Below are 16,824 nucleotides of genomic sequence, written 5' to 3' on the forward strand. Positions count from 1 at the left end.
CCTAACTCCTCCAAAACACACAGTTCAGAAATGGAGAAAAAAGTGTTTTCATTTAACAAAACCTCAAGATAGCTTCCTTGGGAATTAAGCAGGCATTAGAATTCCAAAGAGACATTTTTCCTCCTCACATGGTTATTGGGTCCTTTTAAGAGAGGAAAACATTGAGGGAAAAAATGGTTTACTATTATTCAAAATTATGTTTGTAAGAAGATAGGTGTAAAAGGAGTAAAATGGTTATTAACTAGAATATTATAAAGCATGATTTACTTCTGATGATAGCAAAAATGACCATCTATCCATTACAGTATCTTCTACCACCAAAATGTGCTTTGCATATAAGAACACGCTCATACCTCTCTATTATGGAATCATACACAATTTGAAAGAAGAAAACTGATATTACTGACTTGATCAGAGTCATATGATGAGTTCAATGTCCTCCTAGTATGGGAGGAGAAAAGCTCTCATTTTGTTTATTGTTTTCTAGCACGATTAGAAAGGAAAGAGGAAGCCAGGTACAAAGAACAGTGCTGAATTGCAAACCTGAAAATGTAGGGTTGGAATCCCAGCTCTGATCCTTGCTGGCTTGAGTTAGACTACTTCCTCATCTATAAAAGGAAGGGAAATAGTTCAACGAATCATAATGTAATTTCCAGCAGCTCTAATACTTTATGAGTGTGCAATTTGGGGAATCCTCTCCTCCTCATTGCTTAGAGAACGTGTAATTCAGATTCTTCCCATTATTGACTAGTCAATCTCACCGTCTCTGCAGTGCACAAGATCTGCCAGATTTGTTTCTTGGCTTCAGGAAACAACTGTACTTCAGATCTGCATAGAACTGACTACTGGTATCCTATGGTATGAGAGAGGTTTTCTACTCTCCCAACGTAAAACACCAGAATTGATCTGGGGTCCCACCTTTCCTCACAGAACATTCTCTGCCCCTAACCCAAACAATAGTAGGAATATTAGCAATAGAAAGAAAAGGAATCATGTTGTAGGGGACAGAAAAGTGATGTTGCAGGCAACTAGATGTGAGTTCAAGTCCTACATCTCTCATATACTGGTTGCCTAACTCTGGACAAATCACTTAATCTCTCAGTACTATAGGAAAATTTCTAAGACTATAACTTGCAGAGAAAGTAGCCACCTGTATTAGCCAAGAGGAACTGCAAAGAGGAAGGGAAGAAGGAACCTATTAGAAGGGGGCCAGGATGTTATGAAGATAGCTGAGAAATTATAATTTTTTAATCTTTTTTTTTGCAAGGCAATGATGTTAAGTGGCTTGCCCGAGGTCACACAGCTAGGTAACTATTAAGTGTCTGAGGCCAGATTTGAACTCAGGTACTCCTGACTCCAGGGCTGGTGCTCTATCGACTGTGCCACCTAGCCACTCCAGAAAGTTGAGAAATTCAGAGAGCTAGGAGTCAAGGAAACATGGCTGGGGCTACTGAAGAAATGGTGGCCCAGGTCAGGGACTCACCAATCATGAGAGCAATCTTTTAGGTAGAAGAATTGTCAGGGTGGAAAGGTTAATGATGAGGAGGTAAAATTCAAAAAGTAAGTTGATCAAGGAGTGTTAATAACAATAACAAGTAGTATTTATCTAACATTTCAATATCCATAAAACACTTTGAATCTGTTACATTATTTGATCCTCACAAAAATTCTGTGAGGTGTGTGCTATTAACATCTTGATTTTACAGAAAAGGAAACTAAGGCTTTGAGATATTTTAGGTAATTTGCTCCATGTCACAAAACTATTAAGTATCTGATATATTTTTTAACTTATGCCTTTATAACTCCAAGACCAGCTTTTATCCATATGCCTCCCCTCTTTAAAGACCCAAAACAAATAGAATTAATGATTCTCTGATCTTTCTGGTGAGAGAGAAATGATCTTGATTTCTTCAGAGAAAACTAGTATAGTATTTTTTATCTTTCTCATACAGGTATTATACTTTTTAGTAGTTATGGTACATATTTTAGTGAACATTTTTGTCTCCATTAGTGTTTAGTATATTATTTATGGTGATGTAGTGGATAGAATGCTGACCTTGGAGTTTGAGAGACCCAAATTCAACTCTTGCCCCTTGTGACAATGTGCTGAACATCTTTGAACTTCATATATATTTTTCTATATATAAAAGAGTTAATGTTACCTGAATCTCACAGGCTGTTGTAAAACACAAATGAGAGCATGTGAAAAGCATTTTGCAACATAGAAAGCTCTACATAAATGTCATCATCATAAATGACTCTTTAATAAATGAATGAACAAGAAGAAAAATATACTATTTCTTTCTATAGTCTTTTAACAATCTCTTTACCCCTGCCCTAACATAGGTAAAGAAGCTCTTGCCTTTGCAGGAATTACTTTAGAGATCTGGCCCAGATTTTCAAACTTAAATTCTGAACAAATACAAAGCAGTATCTACTAAAATAAGGAAAGCATTTTATATTCATAAGAGAGCTGGACCTGGATTCAGCAAAACTGAGCTGAAATCCTGGCTTCACCACTTACTATATAGCTATATGGTCATAGATGGAGCACTCTACCTCTCTTACAGTTCAACTCTGTCAACTATTAAAAAGTTCTGGACCTGGAGTCAGGAAAACCTGATTTACAATTTGGCCTTTCATATAACCAACTCTGTGACCCTTGGCAAGTCATTTAACTTCAGTCTGCCCTAGTTTCCTCAATTATAAAATGGTGACAAGATGAGAATTTACTTGTCATGGTTCTAAAGATCAAATGAGATAATATGTGTGAAGCAATTAACACAATGACCGCACACTTAAAAATATTTGTCTTTCATTTATTCCTTCCTTCCCTGCAACCCTCACCTTCCAGTTTCCACTGTATATTTGCCTTCTTCATTATTATATCATTTTCTCAGAAAAGACTGCATTATTAACCTATCCATGTATATTTAGCATGTAGCACAGTGCCTAACATAGAGTAAGTGCTTAATAAATGATTGATCACTCATTCATTAATTATAAGTTGATTTTACTTAAACATTTTTGGAGAATTCCATTGTAGGGATGGGGACCTTTCAGTGTTTCTTAGGAAGTATATGTTGTACCTCTACAAAATATATCATATCTTAAAAAAAAAGAAATTATAGATTGCAACTGACCACAAAAATGTGAATTATTGCTCTTATCATCTCCTCCACCCATCCCCACCCATAAGTCAAGCTTAATGCTGACTATATAATAGGTACTAATTAATTAATATGTGAGGTACAAATAGGTACTTGGCAAAATTGCAGTATGTTTGGCTGTATTATGTTGGAATCAAATCGAGAAACTTAGCCACTGGAAAATAAGCCAATTAACATTTTAGTGTCTATTGGTTGCACAGAACCATTATTAGGCTATATCAAAATTAACATATTTCATCTAGTCTTGTTCTTGGGTGAATGATACATTTAGGGTACCATAAATTATTTTTTGTTTTAATGGAAAACATGAAGCTAGACCAGGTCATTTTCCTATTATCTATAATCTTTAAGGAATTAATTTTTCCAACAGCAGTTATCAAGCAAAATGATTTAAACTCAATTGAAAAATTTGGCGAAATTATAATAAAGATAATGCAATAGATTACTGTCAAAGGACAATGCTTTTTTTTTATCCTTTAACAATATAAGAATATTTTGGCTTGGTATCCACATTTGCAACCCCCAAACACTACTTTTTTTATGAGACAACTAGGATGCATTACTTTGGAAAATAACCTTCATTCATCTTGACCCAGTCACTTGAACTAGCATGTAATACAATCAGTCCTGTACTCGAGTACCCAGACACATAATATAAGCCACTCATCATGTTCTTCTATTTAAACATCAATGATAAATTCATTAATATCATCATTATTACTCCATGCAATGATATACAAGAATTCTAGACTGATTATTAGGAAATTATTAGGGAATTAGCCATGACCTTCCAAAAAACATTAATAAGAGAGAAGCTTAGTACAGTGCCTTGTACACTGGATAATAAACATTTATTGATTATTTATTCCCCAAAGTATGGAAATTTGGTTATATTATAAAATAGATTTCCCCCCAATAAATTATGGAAATTTACATATTTCAATTCATCTAAAATGTATTAGTGCTTACTATGCGCTAGATATTGTGCTAAGAGTAGAAGATAAATAGTCCTTACCCCAAGGAATTGACATTTTATAGGGAATGGAACTTAGATATAAAGATAAGGAAATAAAGAGTATGCTCAAAATAACCTGAGAGAGTACATTAAAACTAGGTTCATCAGGAAAAGCCTCTTGTAAAATCTGGGAAGATACTAGCAATTCTGGGTCAGAGGTGAGAAAGGAGGCATTCTGTTCATGATGGACTACTTCTACTTTGTGTGGAATGACCTAGAGAGAAGAGACACTGGATGCAGGGAGACTAATTAGAAGCTACAGCCTTAGTCCAGATAAAAGGTGACAAGGGATTGAATTAAAGTTACACACATAAATAAATAAATAACCCCAATACAAATTAAAATATAAGTACTAAGGAGAAGTCTAAGCAATATGCTATGTAGAAATACAGAAGGCTAGGGGTGGCTAGGTGGCGTAGTGGATAGAGCACCAGCCCTGGAGTCAGGAGTACCTGAGTTCAAATCTGACCTCAGACACTTAATAATTACCTAGTTGTGTGACCTTGGGCAAGCCACTTTACCCCATTGCCTTGGAAAAACTAAAAAAAAATAAATAAATAAGGCTAAATCACTTTTAGGACTCGAAGTTGTGAACAACTAGAGGGGTTCTGAAATTGTCAAAAAGCTAAAATTGAGTCTTAGAAGAAAGATTAATCTCTTATAGGTAGAGATGGGCAGGGAGCACATTATAGAGTGATGTGAACAAAGGTATACACAAGGAGGCTGAAAATAGAGGCCAGTTTCTCTGGGCTAAGGAGTTTGTGGAGGAAGGAGTTTGAGGTAAGGTAGCAACCAAAAGATGAAGCCAGATTGTAAAGAGTCTTGACTGCCAGTCTAATGACTCTGTATTTTTTTCCTGGCTGGCACAGGACAGAAGTGACTGTTGTTGCAGATTCTCAGCTCTTTTATTCCCAAACACTTGCTCCATTACTTAATGACCAATCCAAGTTAGGCAGACATACCATCCTGGCTCTAATGCTTTAAATCAAGTGTTTTCAAAGGAAAACTGCTGAAGTGAATATTATCATCTAGCATGTATATAGTGCTTTGAGATTTTTAAAGTACTTTGCATATCTCATTTGATGCTCATAAGAACCTTGGGAGGTGGTTGCTTTTATTGTCGCCCATCTTACAGATGAAGAAACTGAGGCTTGGAGTAACTTGCCTAGAGTTACATAGCTGAGAAATGTCTGCAGCAGGATTTGAACTGAGGTCTTCCCAAATTCAAGATGAACACACTATCCATTCTGCCTATGAGCAGCATCAAAAATGACAAGACTCATCTGAAAGGCAAGGTTCTATAATGAAAAGATTTCTGGCTTTGGAAGTAGGAGACTTGGATTCACATTTCAGCTTTGACCCTAAAAAGCTATGAAATCTTGGAAGAACATCTCAATATTTCTGAGCCTTAGTCTACTCATCTATAAAATAGGGCTATTTTTAATTGCCCTCTCTCTCAGAAAGTCTTGGGCTTATATAGAAACAGAATTGCCATTAATCACCAGATGACCTTCAGTTTATCTGAATTTCTCTAAATAAATTCAATGTAAAAAGGCTTTATAAAGGATTCGACTAAGTCTGCTCATGTCACAATCTGGAATTCTTTAGATTTAACAGCTATTGGGGGGGGTTGGGAAGAGGTGAATGTTTGAAGTGACTCAACCACAGTTTTGTTTGGCCTGCTTGCTAGGTACATTCTGCACTGATTTTGCTCATTAGCTCATTTTTCATTTTCCTTTTCCAGGTCAGGTTTAATCTAGTTTTTTTTTTCCTTAAGTATAAATTATATAAACTTCTGGCCACTGCTTTCTCTGTGATAACACATTCTGATATTGTGTTAATAGGTTAAGATAGTCTTTTAGTGATAAGTGAACCTCAAAGTATGCAAACACTCCAAAGTTTGAATACCTACAAAAAAATCTCTTCTAGCTAGTTTATGTAGCTATAGAAATAACTATAGGTATCAAATTACAATTTGAGGTTTCTGTGATTTCTAAACATTTTAATTTTTAATGAATCTTTCATGACTCTTACCTTGTTCCTCTGCTCTTCACTGTCCACATTCATTATTCTCAGACCAGATCATTTGATCTGTTCTCATGACTTCTCTCTCCAATTGGCATCTCTATCCCTGATCTTTTACCCAAGTTCCATATCTTCACAATTGTTTTAGCACATTTCCATTTGGATTTTATCACCTCATAGTCAATTGATAGGCTTGAAGAGAAGTGAGAAACAGGTTTTAATACTGTCTCTGATATTTAGTTGGGTCACTATAGGCAAATAACTCCAATTTTTTCAGTTTGGCTTCATTTTGGAAGATAATGCCTTGAGTATCTACCTCACAACACTTATAATGTCCAAAGAAGGCATTTTTTTAAAAGACTTTTTTTTAGTGTCACCTCTGACAATGAAGTCCTTATCAGCATCCTGCCCCAACTTGCAAATTGCCTTTTCTTCTGAACTTCTCAACTTCTATCAGATAATCTGTTCTTCTTGTCTTCAAAAATTAAAAGTCTAGAGTTGGAGAGCTGGAGATCATGTAGTCTATCCCCCACATTTTACTGATGAAAAAATATCTCTTCATTTTTATTCTGCATCATCCTATATATTTCACTCATCCCCTGAAATATAAGCTTTTTGAGAGTAGGAATGTGAATACATGCCCTAAATATGAAATATCATCCCATTAAAAAAAAGATAAGCAAGGAATAAATGTCCTTTCTGATCCATGGATAGGAAATAGTTAATGCTAAACAAGTGATAGAAAGGATAAAATGAACAATACTGATTATGTAAATGTTAAAATGTTTTAAAAATAATGCTTAAAATAAGTAAATAGGTAAGGAAAAATAACAGCAACAAATTTCTTTGAAGAAGTTCTCATATCCAAGATATATATGGAACTTATTCAAATTCATAAGATTAAGAACCATTCTCAAAAAAGGGAAACTGTCAAAGAAATGAACAGTTTTTCAAAGGAAGTTTTCAACAAGAATATTTTAAAAAATTGTTCTAAAACAACAATAACTAGAGAACTGCACACTGAAGGAATTCTACTTCAAACCTACCAGAATGACAATGACAAAAGTGAAAAATGACAAATTTGGAAAAAGTTGTGAGGAAAAAAGATACACTATTTGTATCTACTGAAATGGTTATCTATTTTCAAAACAATTTGGAACTAAGACCAGAAAATCAACACTATGAATACCCTTTGGTCCAGCTTTACTACTACTACTACTACTACTACTACTACTACTACTACTACTACTACTACTACTACTACTCAGCCTATAATCTCAAAGAAATAAAAGAAAGAGGAACAGAATTGACATGTTGAAAAAATGTAGCAATTTTTTTTAATGCTAGCCAAAAGTTATAAATTAAAAGGGCATTCTCCTTTGGGGAATGGATAAATAAATCGTGCCATATTCTTGTGCTATAAGAAATGACAAAATAGGAAATCTCTGAGAATTTCAGAGAAAACTTGGGAGACCTTCATGGATTGAAGCAGAGAGAAGTGAGGAAAACTGGAACAAATTAAATTGTGATAATATTTTAGAGAAAAAACAGAGACTTGAGATCTTTGATCACACAGGTCTAAAAGAAGAGAGATGAAATCTTTTCACTTCCTTCATTACACAAATGATAAAAATGCAGATACACAGGCATTTGTTTTGCCAGATAATATAGTTATGTTTTAGGTGTTTATTTTTCAGACTTTTTTTTAAACAAATTTAATTGGGAAGAAAGGTGTTGGGAGGGTCATTATTTAAAAAAACACACATCTAACCCGAAAAACAAAAATAAGTTATTTTTTAAAATATAGTTTAAATGACTAGGCAAGTTCCAATAGTAAATGAGACTTCCAAAAAAAATGAGAATAGCTTAAGTAAAAATGGATATCTTTGCATAATGGGGAATTCATTATCAAGGAGTCAAGGTTATACAAACTGCATGCAAATATGTAAAAGCAAATTGAGTTCCCACAAACAGGTACTGTTTGTAGTAAAAATAGTCTGGAAGCCAGCAGAAATGGCTGTATGCCTAGCTTTTTATTTGGTGGAATTAGGGGGATATAGAATGGAAGAGTTGGACGAAGTAGACTTGCAGGAAACAAGCATCTATTAGTCACCAAGCTCTTTGCTTAAGCTGAGGATACGAATACAAGCAAACAGATAATTTCTGTCCTCAGAGAGCTTATACTCCAATGAAGATAAAACATTAACATTTAAAAGAATTGAAGGAAGAGAAGATCCATGCAGGAAAATAATATCCAGAGAGAGTGAAAAGCATAGCTGGAAGAGGAATGATACATAGCCGGACTGCTTCTGTCTCCAAAATGGTAGCCCTGAAAGTAAATATAAATTGCAATTGTTTCTGTTTGGGTCAGAATCTTGAGTGTCTTATACTGTCAGATTGTTTTTTTTTTTATTTTGGAATATGTAAAAGAGGCATTTTGCTTCTTTTCTTTCTTGCTTATTTTAATTTACTGAGAATCACTGAGGGTCCTTCCCTCCCAGCTTAATTTTTTTTTTCTGGAAAATGATGGTTTTTTGCCTCTTTCCCCAATCTCCCTAGCTTAACCTTAATCATTGAATGGGTGTTGACTTAGTCAAACTATGACCTGTGAAGCACCAAGGTTTCCCACTTCATCCAAATTCATTTCTAGTCATCCTGTTCAATATCTGACCACTGGACCCAGATGGCTCTGGAGAAAAAAGTGATGCTGGTGATTTTGCAAAGTTGTCCCTCATTTAAATTCAATTCATTTGATGTCATGGCATCACTTCCCTGATGTCATGGTCTTCTTTGAGAATGAAGGAATAACAGCAGCAGCAGCAGCAGCAGCAAACCAACTTGTCAATAGGAAAATGGGGCTGGCATGAAGGGATATTCCAAAGTGAGAAGACATCTGAGTCATGGTTTCAAAGAGTCAGAAATACAACTAGGAAGGGAATGGGTAGGGATTGCTACAATTTCTGTAGCACCGATACTTGGCATTGAGTTGGCACTTAGGAAGTCTTGATGACTGACTGACTGCTAAATAACTTGCCCAAAGTCAAACAGGTAATAAGTGACAAAAGCAAGATTTAAACTCAGGTTTACCTATTCCACAGTGTTGTTATGAGATTCATACACAATAATATTTGTAAAGCTCTTAACATGGAAATGAGCACATATTAGTTGCTCAGTAAATTTGATTTCGATCCCTCCAACTCAAAAATTGAGTGTTCTTTTTACTGTATCCCTTTGCCTATTCAGACCTTTTATACAACCAGTCTACAAAACCTGCAATGGTGCCTCCAAAATCCACATCTCATTTTTTGTTCAGGCTGCCACTTTATCCCATTGACTTTCTTTTACTTTTCTATTCTGTATACCTTGCTTTCCAAGCTACATACAAAGTAATTTTACTGCTCAGTTTCCACATCTCTAAACCAATAAAATATTTCATGAGGTTATCATGGATAAAGCTTTTTGTTCCTTGAATTATTATAGAGTTTTTATTCATTTTATTCACAGTGATTCCTAATACCCATACAACATATTTTTAAAATGTCTTCGCTTTGAGTTTTGATCTCTCTTACTTATGCTCATATTTATGCAATATAAGAAGGTGATACTTTTCCCTCCCTCATTGCCTATCTATAGTCTCCATACCTGAGGATTAATTTAAAAGTAGAATCCCATCTGTCTATGTTAATCATCAGATTATTAACACTGTTACAAAGAATTAAAATGTCTTTCCCCCTACCCAGTTAAGTGTGGAACTATTTTATAGATGGAAAAGCTGAAAAACACAGACTTGTCCCCAAGTATAGTAAGTACTACTAGAACAACTAATTGTAAAGCTAAGGCTGTTGTCACAGTCTCAAAAAACCTTAGAGTTGGAAGGACTTTAGAGCTCTAAAACCCAAATTACATACTTAGTAAATAGTTGAGTAGGGATGGAGATTTATATTCAGGTTTCCCAATATCAAATCCAACTCTCCATCCATGGTACCAAATTGCCACTATTGCCACATCTTCTCTGGGTTTACAAATCAAATGAAAACCACAGTCAGTGACTATCTAATCTGTCTCATATGAGAAAAAGATAGTCTTAGTCAGTGAAGATAATTTTTTCCCCTTTGAACCCTAGCCATTCAGTGTCTTATAGGTTGTGTGTCCTTCATTCTTGAAGAAGACCACTCCATCAGGGAAATGATGCCATGACATGCAAGTGAATTAGATTTGAGTGAAAAGCTGTTATACAAAGTTACCAGATTCACTTCTGGGTCCAGTGGTCTGATATGAATCAGGATGACTGGAGATGTGAGGCAATCAGAGTTAAGTGACTTGCCAAAGGTGATCCAGCTGGTAAGTATCAAATGTCTGAGGTCAAATTTGAACTCAGATCATCCTGACTACAGAACTGGTGTTCTACCCACTGCATCATCTAACTGCCCTAGTTGGTTCCAGATGACAGATTGAAATAAACTTTATTCTGTAGAAAGATCATAAACTATAGTTATAGAATGCTTTGAGTATTGAGCAGTTCTGAACAATTCTATTTTTCTTTTGTCCCCTATAATTGAGTATATTTTGGAGGAAAGGCAGTTTTGAGTATTTTGTAGTAGAAAAAACAAAATTCATCAATAAAATATTTTAAGAAGTCAGTAAATGACTTTCAAAAGAAAACCTTCAGTTGTGTGTTGGAAATTATTAAATATACTTTGCTTTTTCAAGTTAATAATCTCAACTTGATTCTGATAACAATAGCACAAACAACAGACATTTACAGTTACTATGCCAAGTAATGTGCTAAGCACTACAATCACTATCTCATTTACCCTCACAAGAATACTTACTACCTGTGTAATCTGGGGCAAGTCACTTACACACTCTTTGCCTCCATTTTCTCATCTACAAAATGGGGACAGTACATACCTCCCTAACTCTTTCAGTTAGTACTAATCACTGCAGTTACAAAAGTAAAAATGAAATTGTTCAGGTCCTCAAGGAGAATGCATTCTATTAGGGCAGATAACACATGTGAGGTGAAAACAAAGAAACAGCACAAAATCTCACTTTTGGATAATTATTTGGAAGGTTTTTACTTCCTTCTATCAAGCCTATATTTTCCATTTAGTTTTATTTCTATCCATCACACCAATTTTTGTTCATACGGGCTAAACAGAACATATTCAATTCTAACATTTCATAGCACAACTTCACTATCTTGAATCTTTTGTTCTCCAGTTTCTTCAATCAGTCCTTGTTGGCATCATCTCTATTTATTTCACTATTCTGTTTATTCTCTACAAATTCTCTAACTTTTTAAATGTCTCATTGTCCTTACTAAAGTGGGATCCTCAGAATGAAATACAGTGTTCCAGAAGCACTGATCAAGGTAGAGTACAGTAGAACTACTGCCTAATAATGGACATTATATTGAAAAAGCTGTCTAAGTTGTATACCCTAATAACTTTCAGACTTTGATTTATTTTGTATCTCAATTCCCTGGAATAACTATTCCTGTGTAGAACAGTGATTCTACAAAGAAAAAAAATCTTCTTGTAAAAAAAAATGAGTAATCTTGAGTCCATTTTTAAAGTTGGAATTTCTATAAAGTGAGTACCAGTATAAGTCCTTGATTCATGGTAACAAGTGATAGGTGGCTATAACTATCTAAAAGAAGATTTTAACCCTATCACATTGAGTTAAGCAAAATTCTTATCCCTAGGTAATTATTTAGCAGAAATTATTTTAAGTGCAAAAATCTATTGACAGATGACATATATATTATAGAAAGCTACTAGTAACCAAAGAAACAACTGCAAACAATAAAAATATTTTGGGTGGCTTCACAGAGCAGAACCAGGAACAATGGCTATGAAATTCAGTTCAGCAGATTATAATTCATAGAAAGAAGAATCATAATACACAAATGCAGTTCACTTTCTATATCACCATATGGCTTCCAAATTGATGTCCTCACAACAACCCTATGAAATGGGTCATGCAAGTATTACACATATGTGTGAAGGAGCTATGAATCCATCCAAGGAATTCCCTCCATTGGCACAGATCAAAATGTCCCTATGCATTAAGGCTAAAGCCAAAGGAATTGTCTGAAACAGATAGGGGTTAAATTACTTGCTTATATTATTATTATTATTATTATTAGTAGTAGTAGTAGTAGTAGTAGTAGTAGTAGTATCCAGCTAGTATCAAAAGTGAGATTTGAGTCAAAATGTCTAATTCAAGATCCAGCATTTGTCATACTATAGACCTTTATCACTACTTTACAGATGAAATAATAGCAGTTCATTGAAGTGATTGCTTTAATTTACTCAATCAGTTAAGTGCCAAACCAGGGACTAACAACAAAGGCCTTCAGACACCAAGTTCAGTGTTCTTTCCTCTACCTCAAATTGTTTCTCAATATGAAGAAAGGTGGAGAGAAAAAAAAGATGAGAAGAGGAAAGACGAGAGAGGGGAAGGAAGGGCCAGCCACTTCTTTTCCCTCCTTGCAAGATAAATTATTGTTCTCCACTCCATTTCAACTCCCAGGGTTGTTCTTTTTTTCTTTCATGAGGAAAGCTTCAGCTAAGCAAGGCTTTTCAGCACTTAAAACTGGACAGCACCATGATATATTATTCCTCCAAGGCTCGAATGCACTGGCCACAAATTATTCAATTCTATTCAATTCAGTACATTTAAAAAATTAATAAATTATTTATTTATTTTTCCATCTCCATGCTTAGATAGTTTTCCACATTCATTTTTGGGTAAGGTTTTAAGTTCCATATTTTCTCCCTCCCTCTTCTTGAGTAGTCTGATATAGGTATACATGTATAACTATGTTAAGCATATTTCCATACTAGTCATATTGTGAAAGAAGAACCAGAAGAAAAGGGAGAAAAAACCATGAGAGAGAAAAATATAAAGCAAAAAACAAATTTTAAGAACTGAAAATTGTGTGCTTTAGACTGAATTTGGACTCCATAGTTTCTTCTCTGGATGTGAATGATATTTTCCATCACAAGTCTTTTAGAATTGCATTTGATCACTGTACTTCAGAGAAGAATTATTTGTCATAACTGATCATCACACAATATTGCTTTTATTGTGTACATTGTTCTTCTGGTTCTGCTCACTTCACTCAGTATCTGTTCTTATAAGTCTTTCTAGGTTTTTCTGAAGTTCATCCATTTATGATCTCTTACAGAAAAATAGTATTTCATCACATTCTTATGCCATTATTTGTTCAGTCATTCCCAAATTGATTGGCATCCCCTCAATTTCCAATATATTTATTTCCACATATTTCAGCATATTTATTAAACATCTAATATGTAAAAAAACCAACTGTTCCAAATTCCAGGTAAGACACATAGTTTAGAAAAGTTATGGTCCCTTCCTTAATGTTGTTCACAGAGTTGCTCAAAGATTCTTTAATCAAAGATTAATTATCTTTTGCTCTTATCAATATTTTTTATCCTTCCCATGAACAGAAGTATTACTGCAATACAAGATATTTCAATATAATAGAAGTTAAACAACTTCCCAAGAAAGTTGTAAGTTCTGCTTCAATAGAGTTATTTATATAAACTATCTATCAGGAATCATGGACCTAGAGCAAGAATTCTTAGTCTCACCCCTTCAATTTGCAGAGAAGTTCAGAGATGAACTCAAGATAACTTTGGTAGTCTTTGGAAGTGCTTGTATTCAAATCTAAGGTCTTTAACTACTAATTCCCATCCTAATCTCAAAATCAGATTATATTTTATTACAATGTAATTATAATGTACCAAATAAAATTTTTGAAAAGTCATAAATCAGATCAAAAAAAAATCACAGCTAAAAAGTACCTCTAAAAACTGAGTTCTCTTTATCCATCCAGGAATTTTGTTTAATGGCCATACAATCTCTTGATTTATTTTATTCTTTTAATCTGAAGTATGTTCAATATATTTTCATTAAAAAGCAATTTTACTTTTTAAAAAAATAGAAAACCAGATAAAAGCAAAGAATGTTTGATATAAAGTTTTATTTTAGAATAATGAAGTAAAAAGGTATGAACTTTCTCCTAATAGGATCTGAAAATCAAGAGAATGCTTAAGGCAAAGAACTCTGTTGAAAACATGCTCAAAGGCATGAATGCAAATTAAGCATCATTCCCTAGGCTATTGGCCTATCTTACTAGATTGGTGATTTGTATTTAATTTCCCTTGTCTAATAATTCACCTTTACTAATTATCGCTTAACACTTTGAAATACTTTTTTAAGCATTTGTTGGAATGGATATTAACCTCAAACTATTGTGTAAAAAATAGCTTTGTGTTCAACATGAGTGTGTGTGTTGAAAGATAACGCTCCATTTATTGGTATGCAGTGTATGTGTTTGTGTGTGTGTGTGTGTGTGTATGTAAAATAATGAAATCCCAACATTGATCAGTATTTGCAAAACTTGGACAGTCATTCTTAAGAGATTTTTAATAGGATAGAGATTGATGTAGAAGACTTCTAAGGCATCTTCTTTTCTGAGATCCTGTTTAATAGGATCATGGATATAGAGATCATTTAGCTTTAGTTCATTGTATAAGTGAGAAAACTTGGGCCTGGAGAGTATACCTTAAACTTAAAATCACAATGAATCAATGAGTGGGAGGATTTGAATTCAGGTCCTCTCATTTCAAAATGTATTGATCTACCTACTTTACTCCCCTCCTCCCTATTCCTTCCACAATTTTGAACAAAACCAATATGAATTCCCTCTAAATTTCTCAAGAAGTCATCATCTGGTCTCTATTTGAATGCCTTCAATATCTAAAGGTGTATTGCCTAACAAGATGGACCATTATTTTTAACATTTTGAATTTTTACAAAGCATTTCCTTTATATTGAGTAAAAGTCCATTATGCCCAATGCTGCTAGTGCTGTGGTTGCTGCTTGGAGAGAATAACTAAAATTAATTGAATCTCTTTTCCACCTGAATACTCATCAGAGTTTCAAGACACAAATTATGTCTTCCTAAGAATCTGTTCTCCAAGGTAAACAAGCTAAATAAACATGATTTCTATACCCCTAACTATGCTGGCTAACACATCCTGGATAAGCTCTAGATTATTAATGTCCATCCTAAAATGTGGTTCCTAAAGCTCCAATGATAATATCAAATCCCTGAAAAGAAATGTGATACTAATACTTTGGTTAGAGGATATTTCATTTAACTAATCTTGTCATTTTACAAGTAAACTGAGGAGTTCCTTTTAGACTATGACAAGCTTATGTAGTCAATAAGTAACTGGGATGGTACTTAAGCCCAAATCTCTTAGTTTAATAATGTATGACTATGCCATACAATTCTTAACTAATTTATGACCATAATTAATACACACAAGTTCAGAGAACTGCCTAAATTCTTTTAGTAGTGAAAAAAAGTCAATCAAGTTACTAGAACAATAGTTGAACAGCTACTGATAAATCTTATTCAACTGGGATTATAGTGCTTCAAAAGTTACTAAAAGTGAAACTTAGAAATCTAAGGATATATATATATATATATATATATATATATATATGCATATATATATGTTTATCAGATTCATTAGTATTGGACATTATCTTACACATGGTGTTAGAACACAAAAACAATGTAAAAAGTAGAAGCAATCATATAACAGAATGTCTGACTAAAAAATAGAATCTTAGAACTTGAAGACTAGTTATAAAGGATTCTATTAACCTCATTTTTCAAATAAGTAAACTAAGGTCCAAAGATGTTATATGATGTAGATCACATAGGTAGGAAATAAGAAAATCAGTATTCAACCTAATCCAACTTGGTTTTCCCATATTATCTCCACAAGACTACCAAAATCATTCAGGTTTACATGTCATTTTAAATTATGTATTTTTATTATTTTTATGTCATTATAATTTTCTGTTTCCCTTCCTCCACTACAAAAGTCATCCCATATAACAAATACTATTTTGAAAGAAAAAAATATCCCACAACCAGTGGATACATTGAAAAAGTTTCAAAACATGCACAATATGAAACACCTGTAGCTTTCCCACCTTTATTGAGGGTTGGGCTGGGGAATGGCTCTCATATCTCTCCACTTGAGTGTAATTAATTTTCATTTCCTTGCTACATTTATTTTGAAGTGTGATTGTTTTCCTATTTACATAGTTGTAGTCTTTATGTCAATGAAAGTTTTATGAAACAGCACCATGTCAGGGAGGTACAAAGCATAAATAAGAGAAAAGGTTATTGAGCTTTGGGTCTAAAATGGGAATAAAATGTATAGATCTTGTTGTGTGGCCATAAGTAAATCATTTAATCTTTCTGACAGTTTCCTCCTCTGTAAAAATGGCCATATTAATAGTTGCAATTCCTATCTCACAGGGTTGTTGGTAAGTCTCAAGTGAATTATATCTTTAATGAGCTGTGCTTTGTAAACTTTAAAAATGTCAATTATGGCCCATATGAGGAAAGCATTAAGATTGTGTGAAACAAAGAGCAGGTTATATTCATGTTACTACCTACGGTAGTTCCTCCCCTCCTGAATTCTGCCTTTTCAATGAGGCTCTTAAGGGGAAATGGAACATGTGTGATTTTTAAGTCATTGAGAAAAGTGA

The 16,824-nt window shown here is 33.9% G+C and overlaps 1 protein-coding gene across 2 annotated transcripts in view; it reads right to left on the bottom strand.

Annotated features, from left to right (window-relative positions):
- The window catches only part of LOC141508420 (disks large homolog 2), a 2,787,507-nt gene that overhangs the window by 1,606,088 nt on the left and 1,164,595 nt on the right, over positions 1 to 16,824 (bottom strand). The window lies entirely within an intron of this gene.

The sequence above is a fragment of the Macrotis lagotis genome, chromosome 1, assembly GCF_037893015.1.
Source record: "Macrotis lagotis isolate mMagLag1 chromosome 1, bilby.v1.9.chrom.fasta, whole genome shotgun sequence".
NCBI classification, from domain to species: Eukaryota; Metazoa; Chordata; class Mammalia; order Peramelemorphia; family Peramelidae; genus Macrotis; species Macrotis lagotis.